Source organism: Fundulus heteroclitus, unplaced genomic scaffold, assembly GCF_011125445.2.
Source record: "Fundulus heteroclitus isolate FHET01 unplaced genomic scaffold, MU-UCD_Fhet_4.1 scaffold_61, whole genome shotgun sequence".
In the NCBI taxonomy this organism is placed as follows: domain Eukaryota; kingdom Metazoa; phylum Chordata; class Actinopteri; order Cyprinodontiformes; family Fundulidae; genus Fundulus; species Fundulus heteroclitus.
The window spans coordinates 1462715-1468673 of record NW_023397044.1 but is presented as its reverse complement, the minus strand read 5'-3'; positions in this window follow the sequence as shown (position 1 = coordinate 1468673).

The following is a 5959-nucleotide window of genomic DNA, read 5'->3' as shown; positions in this document are numbered from 1 at the left end:
TGTGATTGGCTCGCGGACTTCCTGTTTGCGGTAAGGCGTATTGTGTCACTTCCTGTTGTTGCTGTGTGTACGACGGAGCTTTGTTCCAGGCTCTCTCGCTTTTTATCTTTAAACCTCTTTGCTGTAACATCTGTTTCCAAACATAAGCACTTTTAAAACATTGTCTGTGGCTGCTCATCACGTTTGGGAACTCCTCGTGTTTCACACGGTTTGTTCTTTGGCGTGATAAGCGGGCGCTAGCCTAGCTTTAGCCTAGCGTTAGCCTAGTGCTAGCCAAGCCTTAGCCTCGTAATGGCTTCTCCGTCTCTGACTAAGTCTCCTATCTGCTGCTCTCTGTGTCAGATGTTCAGTTATTCCTCTGCCTCCTTTAGTGATAATGGTACATGTAATAAATGTAGTGTTTTTGTAGCTTTGGAGGCGAGGGTGTCAGAATTGGAGACCCGGCTCCGTGCTGTTGAAAAACCAGGTGATAGCCGCTCTTTTGCTACCGCGGAGCCGCATAGAGTAACTTCACGTAGCGAACCTAAAGCAGTAGCACCCGAGCAGCCTGGTAACCAGGCTGGCTGGGTGACAGTTCGTAGGAAGCATAGCTCTAGATTACAGACCCCAGATCACCACCAACCCATCTGCGTTTCTAATAAATTTTCCCCTCTGAGCGACAGTCTCGCCGAGGAGCCGACCTTAATTATTGGCAGCTCCATAATGAGAAATGTGGCACAAAAGAAACCAGGGACCATAGTTAAATGCCTACCAGGGGCCAGAACAGGCGACATAGAATCCTACCTAAAACTACTGGCTAAGGATAAGCGTAAATACCGCAAAATTGTTATTCACGCTGGCGGTAATGACACCCGGTCACGCCGACCAGAGGTCACCAAAGTTGGTGTTGCTTTGGTTTGTGAGTTTGCTAAAACTATGTCGGACTCTAATTTTCTCTGGTCCCCTGCCTGATCTGACCAGTGATGACATGTTTAGCCGCATGTCATCATTCAACCGCTGGTTGTCTAGGTGGTGTCCAGAAAACGACGTGGGCTACATTGATAACTGGAGAACTTTCTGGGGAAAACCTGGTCTGATCCGGAGAGACGGCATCCATCCTACTTTGGAGGGTGCAGCTCTTCTTTCTAGGAATCTGGCCGGATTTATTAGTTCTCCTAAATGCTGACAACCCAGGGTCCAGACCAGGAAGCAGAGCCGTAGTTTAACACACCTCTCTGCAGCTTCTGTACTGTTACCCACCCATTATCCTATTGAGACGGTGTGTTTCCCACAGCCAAAACTTAACAGTTCAAAAACTGATCTAAAAGGAACAAATCATAAAAATCTAATACAATCCATACGGATCACTTTGAGCCAAAAAATAAAAGAATTAAATGTGGTCTATTAAATATAAGGTCTCTCCCTCCGAAGACTTTGTTAGTTAATGAATTGATTTCTGATAATCAGATTGATTTGTTTTGTCTCACAGAAACCTGGCTACAAGAGGACTACGTTAGTATAAATGAGTCAACACCCTCCAGTTATTCAAATTTCCACATTCCCAAATCTGTGGGAAGAGGAGGAGGAGTGGCAACTATCTTTCAGTCTGATTTATTAATTAGTCCCAGGCCAACTAATAATTACAGTTCTTTTGAACATTTAACCCTCAGTTTCCCTCATCCAAACTGCAAAGCAATAAAACCTCTTCTGTTTGTTGTTTTGTATCGTCCACCAGGCCCTTACACTCAGTTTTTGGATGAGTTTTCAGATTTCTTATCTGATTTGGTGTTAAATACTGATAAGGTTATTATAGTGGGTGATTTTAACATCCATGTTGACACTGAATGTGATAACCTTAGTGTAGCCTTTAAAATAGGGTGACCAGACGTCCCCGATTTCCGGGGACTGTCCCCGTTTTGGACCACCTGTCCCCGGCTAAAGCTGTCCCCGGAAATGTCCCCGATTTTACCGAAGGGGAATAAGTGTTGCGGTAGCTGGGTGCGCTGCGCGCACCATTGGTGGCGGTAATGATCCTTTTGGATGTCAGATGCCATTAAAACACGAAGAGGAAGAAGAAGAAGAAGAAAAAGAAGAAGAAGAAGAGCGCACCACTTTTAAAACAGAAGAAGAAGAAGAAGAAGTGGAAATTCGTTGTTACAAGGGGAGCTGCCCTGCGTCATGGTAAGTATTTGGATCGGGCTGATCCTGTGATAAATGTTTGGTTTTTGTCCAGGTTAAAAATTATCAATAAAAAGTAAGACAAGACCACGAGTTGCTGCTCACATCAGTAAAAGACACTCAGATAAATTGTAACAGAATGATTAAAAACGCCTTGTAAGGCAACAAGGGTTCCTCTAAAGATGTTTTAGAACTGATTGGTGAGCTTTGGTTTATATTTCAGATAGTTATAAGTAGAGTTATTACAAGTTGTTTTGCTGATTTATGAGCATAGACTTCCAGTCTTAGGTTTAGCTTTTCTACTGCTCACTTTGGATATATGAAAGCTCCTCATAAAAAAATAGGAGTCAGTAACAGGAGAACTGAATGAGAAAAGATCTACATGATCTGAGAATGATGGAGGAAGAGATAATTGCCTGTTTAATGTCCATTTATTATGTTGTTTTTGCTTGTAGCTCCAAATATTGTAATTAGATTTGTAGTATTTAATTAGATGATATAATAAAAATAATAATTGGAATTTTTCATGTTGTACATTCTAATGTTTTTGGAACTGATTTTAATTATATAATGTCTGTTTTAGAATAATGTAAGATTGATACAAGAGGAGAGAGGAAGAGGATAGGAAGTCAGAAAGGAGATTAAATGGGTGGAGGAAAATAGGAACACTGATGGAAAGAACACTTGATGAGAAGAGATAAAGTTTTACTTGGAATATTATTAAAGTTCAAGTGATAAAGCGTTGACATGATTTAAGTGATAAAGTAACGTATTGAGTAATGTAGTGTGTGAAGTATACTATGTAAAACAGAGTGACTCAGGTTTGAGTTGAGAAGCCTAATTGTCTGAGGATATAACCTCTTTCTGAGTCTCTGCACTGAACATGAGTTCCACTACACTTTCCTTGCTGTGGCAGAACTAAGAGGCAAATTAGTTGTATTTTTTATTGTGTCTTAAAAATGTCAATTCTGCACATAATTCATTCTCTTCTCCTCTTATTTTATCCAGACCTCTGGGTACTGGGACTGATGGCTCTTCAGACACAGAAGGCTTTGAAGAAACCAGAGATGATCTCATGTTAGTGACTCACTGACCGGAGTTAACTCACCTTATAGGAGCAAACAATATACTCACACATCAGCTACTACCATACACATACACATAATGTAGTTATACACACTTTGTGTAAGTTTATTCATGCTCATGCTGCACACTGATCCAAGGGGTCTCCAAGTCTGTGCCTTTGTTTCACCTCACATCACCACAACCCATTTTCTTGTCCCAAACAGGCTCCATGCACAGCTCCACTTCTTCCTGAAGCTCAGCAGCTCCTGATTAATCCAGGTGTGTCTGACTTCAGTAACCAGCCAGACACACCTGGATTAATCAGTCTGTCCAGTAAAGAAAGAAAGGAAACAAAAGAGCTGCTGAAGTTCAGGAGGTAGTGGAGCTGTGCTTATAGCCCATTATGGAAAGAAATGAATCTGCTTATTTGAGATGCACAGGCCCCTGATGTGGCCAGGTGACAGTAAGAAACATGTATCACCCTTTACCTGTGGGCTTGACCTCTACTTCTTTTTGATGTTAATGCAGAAAAACCTATTGCTCATAGGTATGTAGACATGAGCAGAATAAGTATTTGTTGCACTTTTTTAAAAGGTTGAGGAACTCTGTCTTCACAGAGAGCCACAGTCTAAATGTTTGTATTTACTGTTTATTCTTTTCCTCGTGTCACTCTACCCTTAGGAGGTGGCAGAGCTCTTTGGGTTACACAAAAATGAAAAACCTGCTAACCACCTTAGACCCCTCCACTCCCACCCCCATCACTTTGCCCCAACCCAAAGACACAGTTCTAGTTTTCTATTAATTTATTTATTTATTTATCTATTTATTTATTAATTTTATTAATCTTAGGATATACTAAAAGTGTGGAGAGGCACATTCCTGGCTTTTACACTTGATTTTTGTTGTTTAAATATTAATAAATATGTAAAAATAAATGAAACCATTACTGTCCCCGTTTCCTAATTTCATCTTGATGAAATGTATTGTTTTATATGTACGAACAAGAAATGTCCCCAGATTTGATTTCAGAAATCTGGTCACCTTACTTTAAAACTATCCTAGATTCAATTGGTTTTGCTCAAAATGTGCATGAACCGACGCACTCTCGGCTCCATACTTTAGACCTTGTTCTGACATATGGCATTGATTGTGAAGAATTAACAGTATTCTCTCACAACCCTGTCCTGTCTGATAATTTTTTAATAACATTTGAGTTTAATCTAACTGAGTTCTCCACCCCCAAAAGAGAGTTCCATTATAGTAGATTTTTATCGGATAATGCTGTATCAAAACTTAAAGAGTCTGTCCCCTTTTTAATATCCTCAGTATTGCAGAAATGCCCTGTAGATGGCAGCATTGCTGTTTCTTCCCATTCACAAATACCGATACCTTTGCTAACAATGTGACTTCCTCATTGCGTTCTGCATTAGACAATGTAGCTCCATTGAAAAAGAAGGTGATTATTCACAGGAAGCTGGCTCCTTGGTTTAATTCAGAGCTGCGTTCCTTGAAGCACAATGTTAGGAAATTGGAGAGAAAATGGCGCTATACACACCAAGAGGAATCCTACTTAATCTGGAGGGACAGACTATTGTTGTATTGTTGATCCATCCATTCCCTTAGCTCTTAGTAGTAATGATTTTATGGGATTCTTCATAAATAAAATTGATGCCATTAAAAATAAAATAATTGGCATCCTCCCAAACATGATTACCTCGTCCTCAGTAAGTGAGGCAGCATTGGAGGAATCTTTAGAACCTGCACAGTGTTTGAACTGCTTAGAAGCAGTAGAGCTTTCTGAGCTATCTAAAATTTTAGCTTCATCTAAACCTTCTACCTGTATGTTAGACCCAATCCCAACTAAGTTGTTTAAGGAGGTATTCCCTTTGATCAGTGGTCCTATTTTAGACATGATTAATCTATCCTTAGTAAATGGATATGTACCACAGGTTTTTAAAGTAGCTGTTATTAAACCTTTACTTAAGAAACCTTCTCTTGATCAAGATGAGCTAGTAAACTACAGACCTATATCTAATCTTCTTTTCTTATCTAAAATTCTTGAGAAAGTAGTTGCTAATCAACTTTGTGAACATTTACAAAGTAATGACCTACTTGAGGAGTTTCAGTCAGGCTTCAGAGCTCATCATAGCACTGAAACAGCTCTGGTGAAGGTCACTAATGATATTCTCATGGCCTCAGATAATGGACTTGTGTCTATACTTGTCCTGTTAGATCTCAGTGATGCGTTTGATACAGTTGATCACAATATTCTCCTACAAAGACTTGAACATACTGTAGGGATTAAGGGGAAAGCATTAGGCTGGTTTAAATCTTATCTGTCAGACAGATTCCAATTTGTTCATGTTAATAATAAATCTTCCTCAAACTGTAGGGTCACCTGTGGAGTACCACAGGGTTCAGTCCTTGGACCAATTCTCTTTACTATATATATGCTTCCGATCGGCAAAATTATCAGACAGCATGGGATTAATTTCCACTGTTATGCTGATGATACTCAGCTATATTTATCCATAAATCCTGATGAATCCAATCAATTACTTCGACTGCAGTCATGTCTTGATGACATCAAAAGCTGGATGACTTTAAATTTCCTGCATCTAAATTCTGACAAGACCGAAGTTGTAATCTTTGGGCCAGAGTCCTCAAAAAATAAACTTCTTAACCAATCACTTAATTTGGGTGGCATTAACCTGGCCTCTGGTAATAAAGTAAAAAA